Here is an 18644-nt window from a genome sequence, read left to right as displayed (position 1 = left end):
GTTTTATATGGATCCCAGGAGCTTGAACGTAGCTCTCCTCCATGCTTGATGGGCATAGCTATAACACCATTGTTTAAATATTATTATTTTATGTTAAAAATTTGCATTGCAACATTATTTTATTCTGGAAATTACTACAAATTACTGCAAAAATTGTTTTGACTGTTTCTATTTGTTTAGTTAGTTTGTGTCCGTGTGTTCGCATGTGTGTGTGTGTGTGTTGGCTATCAAATTGCCTACACAAAGGAGTTGATAGGCTTTAGGGCTGAAAAGCAAATGCTGGGTTTCTACCAAATAAATTGATTTTCCATTTCATTCAAGTATTATGATGAGTGGCCAGCGCTGAGCCAGAGCCTGAGCACAACTGTGAGCCAGGCTGGGCTCTCCTGCCTTCAAGAAGCACACCCTGATGCTGGGGCAAAGCTTACCAGATCTCTGGGGCAGTGGAGGGAGGGGGCTGTTTGTGTACAGCCCGCTGAAGCAACGCTGAAGTCTAGCAGAACGCCTAAGCGTATTTATTATACTGTGAGTTCTGGATCTTTACTAGGAAAAAAGTGCCCCATCCTCTGGCACAGTTGCCTTGTGATCCTCTTTCCATCTCCAGGGAGGAGCGGGAAGTGTGTGTGTTGCGGGGAGGAGGGGGTTGTATCTTCCCAGACCAACAGCAGGAGCAGGATCGGAAGCCTGGGATGGCTAGAGCCTAGTCGCAGACAGGAGGACTCCAGCGCTAGACCTCGGTCTCTCAGGTACCAAACCCGACGGGTGTCCTAGGGGGAGGGACGTCGCGCCCGCAGCGCCCGGCTCCGGAGCGCACAGCTCAAAGGCTGACCTGAGAGATCGAGGGAGCCTGGGAGATTCCAGGCGGGCTAGGGCACGGACAGTAAGTGTATTTGGAGGGATTTGGGGGCCGTAGACCCCAGGAAGCACGCAGGCGAAAGCAGGCAAGGGGCGGAGCCCCGAACCGGGCCACAGTGGCCGTCAGAGGGTCTGCTGGGAGGCAGTGGCTTGACCCAAGGCGAACAGGGAACTTTAGAGGGTAGCACGTTACTCAAAACAACTTAACTTGACATCGCAAGCCCGGCAGACTGGTACGGCATCCTGAGCTCAGCATCCATCTGGTCCTGGGGAGACAGGGCCAGCAGGTGTTCCTGTGGAAAGAGCCACGACAAGGACTCCAGGTAGGACTTGGGGACACCAGAAGTGCGGGCATAACGAACCCGAGTAGCAGAGGAGGCTTTGATGAGTTTTGGGGGCAGCGAACAGTAGCAGGTCAGACCTGTGAGCCCTGAATGCTGGGCTTCAGGTACAGCGGATCGGATGCCTACAAGGATGAATAGAGTTCACAGTAAAAAAAAAAAAAAAGGTTGTGGGGTGTGTCTTGTGCCTCCGGTTTATTTATCCCTGTGACAGTCAAAGAGAACTTTTCCCAGTGACAAGGAGAGAGGTAGCTTTCTGGCGCGGGCGCGGGAGTGTTGTGTGTGTGTGTGTGTGTGTGTGTGTCCGCGCGCGCGCGCGCGCGCGCACGCGCGCTACCCTACCAAAGTACTTGCCTCAGTGGCTCCAAATTAGGGTGTCTGGTCACCAGCCTCCATATTCCTTGGAGGTAAAAAAAAAAAAAAAAGTAAGTTGATGGAGTTATTGTTTTGATATTGTAAATTTTTGATTGACAATACACACGGTAAACTTGGAAATAACACCAGTGCATGTCTAGAGACCAGTTTCCTTTCTAACACGAGTTTACTCGTTGTGCTTTCTCTCTTCAGTTCTGAGTCTTTTATTTCCCTCCTTCCTCTCTTTCTCAGTATCCCGAGAAAGAGGCATGCTGGGGAAGAGCCCCTAACAAGTTCCCACCCGTTCTTCTCCAGGATTCCTCAGTGCAGTAAAGGGTACGGTTCACTATTGGGGGAGGTGAAGGAGGGGTGTCTCGCCAAACTCTCTGCCGCCCAGAATTCATTCCCCCTCCTATCTGGACTCCAGGATCCAGGTTCCCAAAGTGGCATGCTTGGGGTGTTCCCTCTGGAGGACCTGGAAAAGTGAGCTTTTAAATTGGCCCTGTGAACAGGGCAAGGCTTTGTGATAGGCAGAGGAAAAAGAAAACACAAAGGAAGAAATCCGGGGAGACCAGGAAACAGTGAGGGAGCAGGAGACCAACATCTTTGAGAGTAGAGGAACCCCGGGCCAGCCCTTGTCATTCAGGAGCTGACCCTGAGGAGTTTTGCTAAGGGAACACATGTGGTCTTCATGCGGATAACTCACGTCATCAACTCTTTTCCATGATCAACAAATCAAACCATGTTTGTAGGTTAAGACAGAGTAATTGGTCTTATTTTTTACCGTATGGGAGGTTCTTTAGGAGCTGTGCAAACTGTTTAAAGGAACCTCCATCTTATGCCAGCCTCCCTTGTTTTCCTCATTTTTCCTTTCTTGAACTGGATCCTGCAAAGTTCAGGCATTGGCGGCTCCCTCTTCTGCAGACTTAAGGATGACGTTGTAACTGGAGAATGGATTGGGCTGGGGGCAAGTGCAAGCCTGATGAGGGGGTAGTGTATGACTTATAAACAGAGACACAAAAATGTAAAAAACATCAGGATTCACTTAACGTGTTTGTAGAGCCTAGCTACACACCAGTTCCTGGGAACAAGATGGTAAATAAGACCTGACAAGGAACCTGCCCTCCTGGTGCTTACAGATGCTTGGGGGAGGGCAGCTGTCAGTAAAATGATTATCGACTATGTGATTGCAAGCTAAAATAAACCCTCTGAGGGAAAGACACAAAGTCCACTGTGGGTGTACATAGATGGGTCTGTGAGACTTGGGAAGGCTTTCCCAAACAGAGCTCACTGATCCTGAGGTTCTAGGGTGATCGGGATGAAGAAATCTGACTTTTGAGGTGAGGTCAGACTGTTTTGGTTAGGAATAGTATTTGGCTGCTGGTCACCAAACAGACTGGCTGCTATGAAACTTTTGTCCCTTGATGTGTGCCCACGTGCTGTTGGTGTTACCGGTGTGAGGGGAAAGAGTGTCTTGTCGTCATAGGCTGGATGTGTTGTCTGTTGGCCGTGGTTTTTCCATTGCTATATATAATTCTTGCTTTTGAATGAAATGTTCAGATTAACTTAATTCCTATGATTTCATTTTATTGTGTACCATAAAATGTACACTGCTGTATAAATGTGAATCATGCACTTTCCCATTGAGAAGGTAAATACGGAGGTAATACTTCTGCTGCTTATGTGGTGACAGTTCGGTGTTATCACTGAATAGCATCCCAGGTAAAAATAGCTGTGGCAGGTGGACTGCAAATATTGCCCCTCTATCCCTAGCTATTGCTCTCATTGGAAGGATGTGTCTCCTACACACACACACACACACACACCCTGGGAACTAATTCCTAGCCTTGTATACTAGAAGCTCCAACTCTGCCCTGAGCCACAGCTTCAGCTTGTGTATTTCAGAAGAGAGGGATATTTTAAAAGATTTAGAGTTTTAGTTAGTATAGATTTTCATAACCAGCTTTTTATTAAAGGCAAATATATTGTAACATATTAACAATTGCGGTGATGCTGTAAATGAATAAAAATCCCACAATGTAAGGTCACAGCACAGATACTCTAAAAAGCAGTGTGCTTCATGTTCGTCCAACACAGGCTTTCATTTATTAAATGTGATCTGCAGTAACATTTCTATGTGCACAGAACCACGCTAACCATTGTGGGTAAGATGGATTAGAAAGCCACAGCCCCAGCATTTAAGGAGTCCATCCCTCCTCTTAGGGACAGAACTCGTATATATAGGTGGAGGTATCACGAGCAGGGAAGAGAGTGATTAGCTCTACCAACCAAGGAGGAAGGTTCAGTTCATAAAGAGGCACCACTTGACTTGAATCTTGAAGGATGAGGTACCCCACCAGTTAAAGAAAGAAGAGAAAGATTTAAAGGGGCGAGAGGCAGGCAGGAAAACAAAACCCATTGCTAGCAAAACCTGAGGTCTGCAATAGCATGTCAATTCTAGGATTTGTCGGTGGTTCTAAACGAGGTAGAGAGAATAAAGGGGTGCTTCCATAGGGATTTACATGAGTCCATTTAAAGATATCAAAACCACCCTGGTTATGATGACTGTATCCCAAACTATGGGGGCTGTGGCAGTGGCACTGAAAACAATCAATATTCAAATGCTTCTTCCATGCAGACCGAGGCACAGTCCTCAGTACTCATTGCGAGTGAGAGCGGAGGGAGAAGGGGACAGAGAGGATGACCCCACTGTGCCGTGCCATCCAAGTCATCTTGCCTTAAACAAAGGGAATGTAGACATCAGGCAGGACTGGGAAACAGGAATCTAGGCAGTGCTTATATCAGAGAACTCCTTGACTGAGCCCCCCAAAGCTGCCTTTCTAACTTAGAAGACCTGGAAACCTCTGTGCCCATGTGTAATATGGTATCGAGGGGCTAGAGGGATGGATGGCTCTGTAGTTGGGAACACTTGCTGCTCTTGCAGAGGAACAGGTTGCATTTCTAGCATCTACACGGAGGCTCACAACTGCCTGTAACTCTACTTCCAGGGTACCCAGGGCTCTCTTCTAGCCCCTGAGGCACCAGGCATGCACATGATACACACATAGGCACTCGTACATATACATAAGATGAAAGTGAATCTTAAATAAAATAAGATCGAGAAGGCCTACTGATCCCCAATAAATAGAATCTCCTCCCCTCCCTGACCCCTGGCTTTAGCTCAAGTGCGTGAACATTTGAGTTCACCTACTGCTCATTGTCATGAATCATATATAACCATCAGTCATGCCTGGACTGTTCCCACACTTACACACCAATCTGACTGCCTTTTCTTCTCCCCTTATGTCTTCTTTTCTTATTTTTTTATTTTAATAAGACAGGGTCTCTCTACATAGCTCTGATTATCTTGGAATTCACTATATAGGCCAGGCTGGCCTCAGACTCCTAGAGGTGTGCCTACCTCTGCTTCCTGAGTGTTGGGGTTAAAGGTGTGCTCCACAACATGCAGCCCCCTTTTTTTCTTAAGTGACTCCACAGTCTAACAAGCACTGACTGAGATACTCATATGAGCTTGCTAAAATCAGTGAGAAGCTGGGGGTGGTGCTCACATCTGTAATCCCAGCACTTGGGAAGCTGCAACAAAAGGATTGTCACTTGTCAGAAGCCAGCCTGGGCTTCAGTGAAAGACAATAGGTAGGTAGGTAGGTAGGTAGGTAGGTAGGTAGGTAGGTAGGTAGGTAGATAGATAGATAGATAGATAGATAGATAGATAGATAGATAGATGGATGGATAGATAGATGATAGATTGATGGATGGATAGATGAGTGATAGATGGATGGGTGGATGGATAGGTGATAGGTAGATAGGTAGATAGATAGATAGATAGATAGATAGATAGATAGATAGATAGATAGATGATAGATGATAGATGATAGATGATAGATAGATAGATAGATAGATAGATAGATAGATAGATAGATAGATAGATAGATAGATAGATAGATAGACAGATAGAGCTGTTGAATTGAGTTGTTACTGTTTGAGCCACAGAAATGAGAAAACATTGTAATCAGGCAGAGCCGACTGAGGGAGGAGGTTAAATGGAAATAAGAAAAAAGCTATGGATGGTCTAGGATAAAAGTAGACTTTCCAGGCTGGAGGTGGGGCTCAGTAGTAGAGTTCTTGCTTATCATGTATGGGATGCTGGGTTCCACTTCCAGTGTAGCACCACTCTCCACAAAATCTATTTTATCGGGTGTAGTGGATCATGAGTTCAATGCCTGGACTGTGCAATGATGTGCTTTTAACTTGGTAAAATATTAACCTAACTGGCGCTGTTTGTACTGGTGACATCCCTTTGGTATCTGAAATGCCACGATAATGTTGTCTCCAAGACTAGATATATGATTTTATAAATTCTTAAAAATATGTACTTTGGTGTGTGTGGGGGAGGGAGAGATTGGTCATATGTGTGTCACAGCACATCTTTCTGAGGTTCAATGTCAACTTCTACATAGCTAAGGCAGAGTCCATTTCAGCTACTTCTCTGCATCGTCCTTCAGTTCAGCTGGTCAGCTAACTTAAGGAAACTCCCTTGCTTGTGCTTCTGACTTCCATCTTGCTATAAAAATGCTGGGATGAGGGAAGTACTGCAGCATTCAGCTTCTGAAGTGCATTCTGGGATGGAAGTTGGGCCCTCAGCTTTATGCGGTAGGGCTTTCACCATGAGGCCCTCTTCTTGGCCCTGGGACTGTAGTAAGCTATACACCTAGAAAGGGTTCAATGCACCCCTATGGCTAAGTGCTTACCTGGCCCTTCCCCTGAACCACATTCTGGCCTTTCATTCATGACTTTCCTTTCATTGAAAAAGCAGGAAGAGTGAAGATTTCTGAAGTTAAATAACCTGCATTAATTTTCCCTTATGTGTCTCAAATCTACAATTAATGCCCCCCACACATACACTCCCACCTCAGGGAACCTGGGTGGAAACCTGTTTTCTTCCAGTGCTTCTCAGGGATGACGGAAGCAAAGGTAATCCGATGCCTGCAGCGAGGAGACTAATTTTAGCTACTCTTCTGTCAACACATCTTTCACACACTAAGCAAAATCGCCACCAAAGAGGAAAATAAAGTCATTTGACTTCTTACTTCCATGTTGCCTGCCTGCCGGTAACGCTCGTCGTGACCCATGTTCCCTGGTGCTTTTTGTGTTTCTCACACAAAAAGAAAAAGCACTCAGGTGCAAGGAGACTGTAGTGCCCCACCCCCATCTCAGTGACTTATTGGCCCTTAGGAAAGTGTCCAGGTTTTCCTCTTCTTACGGCAATCTGGTGGTTGGGAGGATTTTGACTCGTCACATGGTCCTCCCTAATGTTCTGTAACATAAGTTCTTAGCTCAGTTCATCTTTTCTGGGTCTTCCAAGCAGAAACTCACTGCTCTGGAAAAGCAAGGGCAGGGTAAGGAATTTCTGTTCCGTGGTGCAGTGCCACAGCATTAGACCCCCAACCCCAACCCCGAGTCCACGTGATTGAGAACTCCTTCCCATCAGTATCTGAGATTGGGGCTGCCTATGCCCCAAACCGCTGCCCTGGAAGCCCTTTGGTGCTTTTTGTGGATGAGAGAAAAAGTGGTGACAAGAAGACCAGGTGGCTTCCTTCTATAATCCTAAGAGTCACCCATATTCCAACCCACGTTCTGTTCCCTGCAACCAGTCAGTTTTCACCGTCCTCTTTTATAAGGCAGTGTCCTCCGGCAGGTAAAAAACCTGGACTCTGGACGGAGACTGCCGGGGCCCCACAGTACTTGTGTCTCTCTGTGCCCAATTTTCTTCCCTCTGAACCAAGTCTGTTAGTTTTCACCCAGGACGTTGTTTCTCATGATTCTCACTCAGCACTGAAGCTCTAGGAGCCCACATAGTGTCTGGAACCTTGGCGGAGCCAGAGGAGTCAGTTAACCAGAGAGCAAGTGAACGTCTGACTTGCCAATGATTGCATCTCAGTAGGTAGACTTTTATGTTGAGATGTCAGGACGGTGACAAACAGGATTCTGTCAACTCACTGAGCAGCAGAGCAGCAGTGTCCCGGAAGACTGACAAAACGATACCATCATCTATCATCATTTTACATACTAGGACACCGGGGCTCTGGAAGGTAGGATAGCTTGCCAAAACCTGGCTGAGGGGGCTGACTCCATGCCATCCTAAGTGTCTGTCTCCTCACACCTGGTTGCCTCTTCATCTTATACAAATTTGGTGGAGTAGAATATTCATTCAAGAAGGGTGTTTCTGTAGCGTTGAGGACATACGCTTCTTGATGTAAATATACTCAAGTTGCTGATCCAGATTAAAAATAGAATTTGATTGTTTGGAAAGTTACTACCTAATGGAGAGAAGAGCAGCAGACACTGTATAAAGATGACGAAGCTCCCAGAATGAAAGTAATAGAATTTTGAAGGGAACTATTAATGTATTCTATTACATAAATATTTTAGCTACTTACAAATAATAAGTTGTATATTTTTTAAAGAAAAATAAGATTAAACTTTTGTAATGTGTGACCTGAGGATACATACAGCTCAGTTGACAGAAGGCTTGCCTCCCATGCACAAATCCCTGGGTTTGATCCCCAGTACCCCATAAGCCAGACATGCTAAGGCACACTTACAACCCCATGCCTCTGAGAGAGAGATAGGAAGATCAAAAGTTCAGGAGTATCCTTGACTACATCACAAGTTCAAGACCAGCCTGTGGTGTGAGACTGTCTCAAAAACAATTAATGGGTAAGGAATATATAGAATTTAACAAAGAACATTTAAGAACATGATTTTTCAAAGGTAAACAAAGGACATAACAGTTTTCAGAGGGAGAAACACTGGGTGGCAGAATATTAAAAAATATGTTAACTAAGAAGGGAAACAGGAAAGGGTAGAGAGTAATCAGAATAAGCTATATTCATGCATAAAATATAGAAGTATAAAAGTAATTAATTTTAAAAGTCCAGTAAATAAAACTAATAAAAATGTTAAGATCTACTGTTACATATTATTACGCCAATAAAATATAAATTTGGAAGTATTTTTAGGTGAATTAATTTTATTTGGATGAAAATAGTAAATATTCTTAACAATTGATTTTATTTTACGTGTATGGGTGCTTTGCCTGCACCACATGCATGCAGTACCCTCTGAAGCCAGAAGAGGGCACCTGATCCTCTGGAACTGAAGCTGCCATCAGTTGTATGCCATTGTGTGGGTGCTGGGAACTTAACCTGGGGTTCCCCCTGGAAGAGCAGCAAGTGCCCTTAACAGCTGAGCCATCCCTCCGGCCCCAGAAATAAGCAAACATTTTTAAGCGAAGATAGGAGTCAGCTTATCAAGTAAACTAAGATGAAAGACAATGCTGATCAAATGGGACAGACTAACCTCAGAACAGACTGTCTAGAAAGCACCTCCTTGGAAATTCTCTTAGTCTCACCCCAAAGGCTCAGTTCAGGGCTCTCTCAAGGAAGAAGAACAGAGATATAAGAGTGAAGGGAGGTAGAGGGACCACTGTGGACTGCTGACTTCTCGTTAGGCATGCTGCAGCTGTGATTTTCTGCACGTAGCAAAGCTCTGACAAATGAAGGAGGCAGGGGATCATGCGGTCCAAGCTCTCCCTGAGGGTTTGAAAAGGGACATGGTTGAGAGACATGTCTTTAAGTGCTATAGGCACTGGTAAAGTACCCACGCTCCTGGAAGCAGTCCTAATGAAACCCACTGAATAATGAGAAAATTAAAAAAAAAGAAAGATGCAAAAGTAGGAGAAGGATGGGTGTGTAGAGTTGTTCGCTCAGTGGTTAAGAACACCGGCTGCTCTTACAGAGGGCCTGGGTTCGGTTCCCAGCACCTGCTTGGTAATTCACCACTGTCTGTAATACCAGTTCCAGATGATCTGATCCCTTCTTCTGGCCTGCATGGCATTGATGCATGCAGTGCCCAGACACACATGCAGGTAAACTTCCTCTCATACACATAAGATACACATTGTTTTTTAAAAATTATACATATAATACATATTATATATACATATATATTATATATACATATACACATATATATACATATATACATATGAAAGACAGTAGAATGTGGCCAGTTGGACAGGAGATCAGCAACAGTGAGAGGGTACCAAAAAAGGAATAAGGAATGTAATTAAAATACATGATGCACATATATGGAAATATAATGAAATCCACCATATGTAATCAAGATATAGTAACAAAAATCTCAAAAATATTCATCACTTTTAACCAAGGCTTTATTTCTGAGACTCTACTGTAGAGAAATCATCAGAATTTTCCTTAGTCTCATGCCCAGAGGTTCTCTCCACAGGATGTTATGTGAAAGGGAAACACTGCAGGTGACCTGTGCTCTCAGAGTTGATGCGACGACTGACTGTGTTATAGTGGGTTGCAAAAGAACATTAACTAGCAACTAAAGTCATGGATTCCGGTGTCAGCCTCTGACTCACATTAGCCTGTAACCAGAGCGATCTCTCTATGCAGACTTCACTTTCCTTATAACCTGGGCATGCCAAGCATATTCTTTATGTGGGATTGCTATGTAAGTTTAATGGGTCAGCGTAAGTCTACAACTTAAAATTCTAAAAGCTCTAAAAATGTAAAGAATGTTTTGCAACTTAGCCCCCAAATAGATGGGACTTGCACAATTGCCCTGTGGCTAGACTCAGAGTCTGGAATCAACTGTGATTATGTTTCGTGCTGTTGCATGGAGACCCCCCAAAGCTTCTTTCGTAAATTGATAACTTTTCTCGTACAGGTGTGAAAATGGATTTTGCACTCACAGATGAGTGGAGAGTACCTATTTGGGATTAATCTCTTTACCAAGAAACTTTCTAAATCCTCTCTCCCAGTGCTTTCTAATTTTAAGGTGACATGGTCCGGTTATTCTAACAAGTAGATTACTGATTTCCACCCCTAGAAATGTTGATTGAGGCAGCCTGGGGTGGGGCCAAATGTCTGTTGTCCCTACGGCTCACAGGAGAAGCTGGTGATGCTGGTCCATGGGCCACCCACTCACAATCCTGCTCCGTCTCATCCTTTAGTGGCTCTAATACTGTCCCTTGTTTATTTCAACATTTTCATCCCTGAAATTTTTAATTTTTCAGGGTTCTCATTTCCTGTCGTCCAATTTCTAGCCAGTGCCTTTAGAGCTATAAGAGCTATAATTAACACCTGGGCTCCGGGCATTTATTACATATTAGGTACCTTTTTAAAAAGTTTATTTTGCTCATCCCTTCAACTGCCTTGAAGGGGAGGAGTTACGATAAGAGATTTGGATTCTGGCGCATCCCATGTGCAGGTGACATCAGACACACGTCCTTCTGGCCCCAGAGCCCAAACTCCTTATCTTCTGTCCTTCCTGTTTAAGTGGTGGCAGTGTCTCCACATCTGCACTCTGCAAGCCTTCCCAGCCTGGCTCCTCCCCTCCTGCCTCATTCACACTCTGGAACCTCTGCTCACTACACCGTTTGTCCAGAGGCGTCACAACCCACCTTCAACCAGGAAGCTGTCCGAGCAACACCTGCTCATCCCGCGCGCGCTCCAGCTGCGCTGTTTTTCCTACAAGGCAATTCATCACGTTTGTGTTTTTCAGGATGAGGGACTCTGTTTTCATAATTGGATTAGAGCTGCTCCAAGGCAGGGCTCATCTCCAGCATCTGCAGGTCTCCTTGGAGGAGCCATGGTGGAGTTTCTCCATTTTCCCTTCACTCTCAGCCCTCACTTCCTCTTCTCCCTTTCCTCCCATCTACCCCCATCTTGGTGCAATCAAGACACAGGAAAGAAGGACCAGGTTTCTCCTTGATGAGCCCCTCCTTGTGTTCAGCCATGTTTTGTTTCTTGGTATGTGCCCTGTTGTTCCGCAGTGTCATGGGGAGAACTCTTCCTTTCGATCCCCAGAACGTAACCATCTTACACAGGAAGTGTATAACGCAGCACCCTTCCTTCTGGATACGGCGTCTTTGGAACTCCATCTTGGTCATTCTCACAGTCTTTTGCAACAGCAATTCCACCGCCTTGCAGATTCTCTTTGCCACTGCCCTAGCAGGCAGAGCTTGGGAAATAATAATTTATGCTGAAAATATTTGCACAAAGCTAAGCTGTGGTGTGTCCTTGCCTCACTGGTTAGATCAAAATCCTTTTCATGATCTAACCGGTCCTCTCTACCTCCTCCCGCTAGCTAGCATGATCTGGCCCAGCAGGTCTCATCTTTTCCTCTCGAGTAGTAGCTATTTTTCCATGCTCTTAATTACACATTTTAAAGCAGTCATGATAGTATACAATCAAGTAAGTGCTTGCAGCCAGCCTGGGCTATGATGAAAGTAAGCTCTGACCAGCCGAGGATACACATCAAGAGCTTGTAACAATAAACAGTGAGAGAGAGAGGGGGGGGGGAGGGAGAACATAGCTAGTGTAGGTCTTTGTACACTGTTCCTATTCACCTGGCCTCCCATTTTACCCCCATGAGGTTCCCACAACCAACCAAGCTCATATCTAGACACCGAGTGCCAGTCCCTCTGTGTCCTTAGGGCCCTTCTGTTTTCCTAATAAAGGCTTGCATAGTTTTGCCCTGTTGTCCCTGTGCTCTGTCACTTCCTAACCACCTCATGTCCTTGACTCAGGATCTCCACTTACACGCCACCTCTGGCGAGATCTTTGGGAAGTATCCCCTCCTCCACTTTCTCTGGCTTTACCTTCTCTCTTCACTTTGAGTGCATCTCTGATTGCTTCCTTCACAGATCTCGCTTCTGCCATTTCTGAATCTAAAAGTCCACTTCTGTGCCCCCTCTCTGACCATTTCCTCTGTGACTGCTTCTCTCAGCAAGCTTTTGTCCAGTCGTTCAAGCCTTTGATTCATACTTCCCTAAAGTCTTTTTTCCCCCTGTTCTCTTTATAACAAGCCTCACCACTCAGCCCCCTGGGGAGATGGCTGAGCAGTTGGGAGTACTTGCTCTTCTTGCAGAGGACCTGAGTTGGGTTCCCAGCACTCACCCTGGGTGGTTCACAGTTGCTTTAGACTCCAGCTTTAGAGGAACCAAGTCCTTTGACATTTGAGGGCACCTGTATTTTCCTAGCATAGATGCACACACCATGATTTTTAAAATAATTTAAAACTCAAGTAGTTAAGTTGTGTACACTTACACACAGAAAGGAACACGCAACGCACAGGCCTGTCAAGATTTCTTATTAGAAATTAGATAACTTATAGCTGAATTGGGAGGGGAACTGGAACACTAACCATGTTGATTCTAATGGTTCCTCAACCCAGGGGATCGCTCCATTTATTTAGACTTCTGTCCTATCTGTCCATACTTTCTGAATTTTTCTCCATTAAGTTCTTACATTTCTTTCATTTCTCTCATACCTTGGGATATTTACTTTTGTTACTATTACAAACAGTATCTTTTTGAATAATATATTTTTGTTACTGATGATTAATAAAAATTTAGGTGATTTTTTAAAAAATATACTATATACCTGACAACTTGGCTGAATTCTCTTATTAATTCTACTTACCTAATTCTAAGACTATTTCCTGTACTTATAATAATGATCACTTCTTTCCTACATGGCACTTCTGAGATCATTGGTCTACGACTAAACTGACTAAAACCTCGGAGGGCAAATACTAAAGAGCCTCGAGTGCGCTGAGGTGTACTGCTCTTGCTCCTGATTTTAAAGGAGGAGGTTTTGAAAGTTCAACATTGTTTAGCATAGACACTCCATAGACATTAAGATAGCCTATTAGGCTCCCAGCTTGCAAAGGTACTACCATGAGTGGATTTAAAATGTTGTCAAAATGAGTTTCTGCCCTGGCAGCTGGTGTCCTAGACAACAGAAAGGCCGCAAACACATACAGAGTCCATTCTCTCTGCTCCTCTGCCTCTAGTGCTGAAGGAGAGGAAACTGGGAGCATGCCTTTCTCATGCTTGATTGGAAAGAGGGAACCTCAAATTAACCTTGGGAAAGAGGGATGGCCTCAGGTATGTGCTCTGAACTGACTAGGTTAAAATAGCGGAGAGAAAGGGTTTTCTGTGTGGGCTGACCTCAGTCACTAGAGTTTGGCATTGTGGTTTGGAATCCATTAATATTCTCAGAAAATGCATTTTTTTCTCAGAAACTCTCAGTGCAGGACCTGGTAGTTCTCGGTAGCTCCAAACCACCTCTTAATGATGCAGTAGTTCAGTTTAGGGGGTTGTCAAAGTCTGTGTTGTCGAGCCTTGCCCTAGAGTTTATGGTTCAGAAAGTCTGAAGAAAACTGTTATTTCTAGAGAATTCCAGGCCCAGATAGTTTAATAGTTAAATCACTGGCAGCTCTTCTACAAGACCCAGGTTCAGTTCCCAGCACCCATGTGGGGTGGCTCCCGACTGTCTGTAACTCCAGTTCTAAAGGATCCAAGCCCTCCTCTGGACTCGGCAGACACTGAGTGCACATGGTGCACAGACATACACCCAAATAAATACATAAATAAATAAATAAATAAATAAATTTAAAGATAAATTCCAGGTGATTCCCATGCTGTGAAGCCTTGATGTCACCCTTTGAAAGACATTGTCCAGTTGCTATCTCCGTAGAGAATCACTGTGGTGTACAGTTCAGAGTCAAGGAACCAAAATGATTCCAGTGACTGAGAAAGAAGGGGAGTTACACAGAGTGACCATAAGTCCCACCCTCCCAGGATGACAGGTGACTATCTAGCATGGTAGAGGAAAGAGGGGGGAGCCGAGAAACCCCAGGAGAAGAAGGTAGGATAATGGAAGATACACATGAGAAAATATAAATGCAATCAGAGAGAAACCAAAGGCATCAGGAGAGCGGACTATGCAGTCTACATTCCACCACGGTCTGCAAGAGAAGAATGCCAGGGAGGCCTGTGTGACCCCTGGGAAGGGGAGGGTGGGATGAAGCAATCCTGTGAGGACTCCTCCCACACAGAGATGGTCTTCTTTTAAGAAAGACACTAAGGGCTGGACATGCCAGAAACCCATACTCCAGAAAGCAAAAGACAAGTTCCTCCTTAAGTGGATCGACTAGATTTGTTCTTAAAGAAAGGTTCTGTGAGCTAGAGAGTTATACTGCCTGGTTTCGTGTGACACAAGCTGGAGTTATCACAGAGAAAGGAGCCTCCCTTGAGGAAATGGCTCCATGAGATTCAGCTGGAAGGCATTTTCTCAATTAGCGAACAAGGGTGGGAGGGCAGGGCCCATTGTCGGTGGTGCCATCCCTGGGCTGATAGTCTTGGGTTCTATAAGAAAGCAAGCTGAGCAAGCCTGTTAAGTAACACCCCTCCATGGCCTCTGCCTCAACTGCTTCCTGACCTGCTTGAGTTCCAGTCAATAAAGAGTTCTTGGAGCTGCAGCTTCTTCTCCGGGATAGGTGAATCCATACTTTCTCTAGGCAGTTGCCTCCAGCCCCCATCACACCAGATCATCCAGCCCCTTTGTGAACATGACGACACCCCCACGGGTATCTCCACTATTGCCTGCTCCTAATGATTGTCCTAGGAATTTCTCTCATGCTGTAACTGAAGACTGGTGCATTAATGGACATTTAAAACAATGCTTTTGAGAATTTGATTCAGGGCTCCTGTATTTATATCACTCCCCTTTTCCCCACTTCAACTCCTCCCGTGATCCCAACTCCCTTTCAAATTCATGACCTCTCCTTCTATAATTATTGCTGTTGCATGTGTACATATACATATGGGCACCACAACAGAATCTATCATCCTGAAAGTTCTGCCTTTTGTTTCTGTTGCTGTTTTTGAGACAGGGTCTTACTATGCAGACCCATATAGCCCAAACTGGCCTCAAATTCTTAATCCTTCTGAGCCCTCCTGCTGGCTAGCCATGATTCCAGGCCTGCATCACCACGGCCGGCTTCCAGTGGGCAACACTGTCTACACTCACCTGGAAAAGAATCAAAGCCTCCTCCAGCATTCTGAAGCTTCCAGGGATGCCCCAACACAGCTTGTTTCTCCAGGCAAATGGCCAGGTTGGCTCTACAATGGAGCCCTTCTGCTGACTTCATTTCTGAGCTTTCACTGTCCTGTTTGTCTGGAAGACAATACCCCACATGCAATCTGGGCCAAGTCTGACCATTCTGTAGATCGTGGTCTTCCTAGACTTTTGGAATAGCATCATCTGTGGTCCCCTGACCCAGTGGCTCACATATCACCTATAAGCAATCCAGGCCTTACTATCTATTTGCTTGCAGTTTAGCTACAGTTGATTAAACATGTGTTTGGAATGCTGAAATAAGAACTCATTTCCATCAGATATTATTGTGATCACAGCATGAAGGAGTGATGGGTGACCTGGGGTAACTGCTCAGATTCAGGCTGGCTCTACCCTAGGGTTAGTTCTAAGAAGTAAAGTCCTTCTTGCTTCTTCCCTGTGGTAATTTGTCCTGACCAGGGCTGGCCTATTTCTGAAACTCCTATCAATGCCTTGTTCCACACCATTAGCTCAACACTTGATCCTGAGGCCTGTTTTCTTGGAAAGGGCTGGTGATTTTTGTTGTTTTATCCTGCTTTCCCGGTCCTTCATTTTGCTCCATGTGCCAAATTCTAATGCTTTGTCCGTTGAGATTTCATTCTACTTTATGACTCTGTTTCCCGCATCCATTTAAAGACTTGTTAATGGAGACTGTTAATTTATCATTAAAGCCTCTTATCTGTGATAGCTTCTAACAGCAATAATAAAAGGTTTTCAGAACAAGCACACAGATTAGCTAGCTAGCAAATAAATAGATAGACATCATATACATATTCATAGACATGACACATACACATATACAAACATATATTTGAATGGCTCAGGGTTTAGACAAGAGGATAAAGACAAACAGAATCACAGTCTCTTCTAATGCAAATGTTAGCAAGGCTCAGGGAGCTGGTGGGAGGTGTGGTGGATGCAGAGGACAGATCACTGGAAGTCATATAACATCGTAAATTGAATAGAACCAAGTTCCAACTCTGACCCCAGGGGAAAGTATGACTGCCATAGAGATGGATTCTGTTACCGCTCACTTTATACTCAGCATATACAGAAACTCTAATGACTAGAACTTAGTTAAATAAATCTTGAGTTTCTGCAGAGAAGACCATAGGATAAAGCTACTAAGAATAGTTTGTGTCCTCTGACTGGACAGGTGGCAGTGCTGTAGTGGAGCAAATTCCTGTTCTAAAGCTAACAGAGCACGGTATTGTTTTTCATTGACTGGACTAAGGGTCACACAAAGCCCATGATAAATGACTTGCTTTCTCTGGTCATTCATTAACTTTGAGGGTGTGAAATGGCTCACCGAGAGACTAGCCCAAGCCACACACTCGACAGCTAGAATTTTCTGGACTGGAACTTAAAGGGATGGAAGAAAAGTAGCAGGCTTAAGCTATAGCTAGAGTTTTCTGGATTGGTATGTGGGAGAATAGGTTTGTCTTTGATGCTATTAAAATCATGTCCACCTCAAGCATCTTGGATGGCCTATTAATCAGCTTTCTGTAACTATAACAACACATTTGAGAACATCAGCTTACAAAGAGGTAGAGTTTATGTCTATATCAGGTGTTAATATTTATTATTTTTAATTAGTCATAGAAAGCAATGAGCTTCCTTAACATTGTTTGTATTTGCCTCCATCATCCCCCCAAGTAATGCCCTTTCTGAGGCCTACCATACCTCCCCTCAAATAGTGCTCCATCTGCTTCCATAGTGCAGACATACCCAACCCATGGCCCATAGGCTTCAAACATCTGAAGATAGCTAAGTGTGGCCCAATACAACATCCAAAACTTACCTGAAACACTGGGGGTTTTTTATTTAAGAAAATTCATTCTTTCCTAACATTCATTACACATTCATTTAATGTCCTTTGATGACATCTTCTTTATTAAGTATCTTATTCCCTCCCCCGCTCCTGCAAAATTTATCGCCTTCCCAACAAGTGTATGTATGAGTGTGTATGTGTGCCTGAGAGTGTATGTGCCTGAGTGTGAGTGTCTGTGTGTGAGTATGTGTGTGAGTATGTGTGTATGTGTAAGACTGTGTGTGAGTGTGTGTACATGTGCATGTGTGAGTATATGTGTGAGTTTGTATGTGAATGTGTGAGTGTGTGTGTAACCTGATTGCATGGTTCTTGAGTATAAACTTAGACATGGCATGGCAAGTCTCAATGTCAGAAGGATGAGGTGCCTGGTTGTAGTTTTGGGGGGTTTTTGCTCATGACTTTGGAGGTTCCCACTCATAATCAATTGACCCTGTGACTTTACACCCAGTGAGAGACAGCACATCGTGGTGAAGGTATGTGACAGTGCAAACCACTAGGAAGCAACAAAGAGGAAGAAAGGACCCCGGGGTAAGATAAACCTCCAAAGACCTAAAGCCATCTTCACGCTCCACCATTTCCCGATAGTGCCACAGTGACAGTCTTTTCCTATGAGTCTTTGGGAGAGACTCAAGATTTAAACTATAGCAGATTCATAACGAGATGTCACCTACAGAGTTGGGGAAGTGATGCCCTGTATGCACTCTCTGACTTCAGGAGCCAGGAGCATGGCTGGGTCACTGGCCATAGGTGAGAAGCTACTTTATCTTAAACCAACATGACACCTGAGAGCAGCTTCCTTTTCAGAGAGAGAGAGCCCTTGAGTTTCTTTCTTACCCCATGACACATGGACAGGGCTCAAAAGATCATCTGGTAGCCTAGCAAAGAAAAATGTAAGAAAAAAGTGAGTGTCATATATATCCTCAACTCAGAATTGCCTGCTCTCAATAATCTGATGCTTCTGGTTTCAATGTTTTTCTTTAAGAAATCTCTCTGCTGGGTATGGTGGGGCAAGCCTTTAATCCCAGCACTCAGGAGGCAGAGGCAGGAGTATCTTTGTGTGATGGAGGCCAGTCTGGTCTACATAGTGAATTCTAGGCTAGCCAGAGCTACAAAGTGAGACCCTGTCTAAGAAAAACAAACAAACAAACAAACAAACAAAGACAAAGAAAGAAAGAAAGAAAGAAAGAAAGAAAGAAAGAAAGAAAGAAAGAAAGAAAGAAAGGAAGGAAGGAAGGAAGGAAGGAAGGA

The 18644-nt window shown here is 44.4% G+C and overlaps 1 protein-coding gene across 2 annotated transcripts in view; it reads left to right on the top strand.

Moving 5' to 3' along the window:
- Window positions 1–466: 466 nt before the first annotated feature.
- Window positions 467–18644, top strand: part of Casr (calcium sensing receptor) — a 72802-nt gene continuing 54624 nt past the window's right edge. Inside the window, exon 1 of one of the 2 annotated variants that reach the window (XM_021185270.1) lies at window positions 467–746. The gene's annotated coding sequence lies outside the window, so the exon portion shown is untranslated. Of the gene's footprint in view, window positions 747–773; window positions 1179–18644 lie in introns of those variants that run through there. The other variant, XM_029470777.1, reaches the window with a different exon arrangement.

This window comes from Mus caroli, chromosome 16 (genome assembly GCF_900094665.2).
Source record: "Mus caroli chromosome 16, CAROLI_EIJ_v1.1, whole genome shotgun sequence".
In the NCBI taxonomy this organism is placed as follows: Eukaryota; Metazoa; Chordata; class Mammalia; order Rodentia; family Muridae; genus Mus; species Mus caroli.
This window is presented reverse-complemented; position numbering and strand designations above follow the sequence as displayed.